This window comes from Dipodomys ordii, unplaced genomic scaffold (genome assembly GCF_000151885.1).
Source record: "Dipodomys ordii isolate 6190 unplaced genomic scaffold, Dord_2.0 Scaffold66, whole genome shotgun sequence".
In the NCBI taxonomy this organism is placed as follows: Eukaryota; Metazoa; Chordata; class Mammalia; order Rodentia; family Heteromyidae; genus Dipodomys; species Dipodomys ordii.
In genome coordinates this window covers 5,271,745-5,272,638 of record NW_012267282.1, presented here as the reverse complement: position 1 = coordinate 5,272,638, position 894 = coordinate 5,271,745, and positions in this window count along the sequence as shown.

Genomic DNA, 894 nt, shown 5'->3' with positions numbered 1-894 from the left:
CCGCTGGCACGCCGGGACACCCGCTCCCGCCGCCCGGTTCCGCGGCCCCAAGCTCCACGCGCCCCTCGCCGCCGACTGCTGGGGTTTCAGAGACGCTCGGGAGCCCCTTGGCTGAGAGGCAGGCGTCTGCACAGGCCTGCCCGGCTACGCCGCCAGCAAGATAGGCCCCCGGGCCTTTGGTCCAGTTGGCGCCTCAGGATGGCGTAAGGAGCTGCCGACTGGGTCGGGCCAATGAAAATCGCCGCTGGCCGGCACGTGCTCTGCGCGCGCGCGCTGAACACAACCTCGTGCCGCCACCCGGGTAGAAGACCCAGCGGAAGGCAGCCGTGCGCGGAGGACGGGGCGCTGAGGCCGCCCGGCTGTGGGTGAGGCTGAGTTGAATGGGCACCGGGACGTGGCCCGCCCAGAGGAAGCGGAACAGTGCTTGCTAGCTCTTCCAGAGCCGTTATCCACCATTGCTTCCTCCCATCTGTATAAGGTAGGCTTTTCACTGAGGTAAACATGTTCTCATTCCTGACTTGCAGAGTTTGGTAAACTGAGGCACAGATGCTCAGCTGAGAGTGGTCAAGAAAGAGAGCCCCTTGGGCTGGGAAGGTGGCTTAGTGGTGGCGTGCTTGCCTTGCATGCATGAGGCCCTGGGTTTGATTCCTCAGCACCACATAAGCAAAAAGAAAAAAGCCGGAAATGGCGCTATGGCTCAAGTGGTACAGCGCTAGCCTTGAGCAAAAAGCAGCTCAGCGATGGTACGCCAGGCCTTGAGTTCAAGCCCCGGGACTGTCCAAAAAAAAAAACAAAAAGAGCCCTGCTTTGTGATTTTGTTTTTTGTTTTTTTTGGGTCCGGTCGTGGGGCCTGAACTCTGGGCCTGGGCGCTGTCCCTCAGCTCTGCAGCTCAA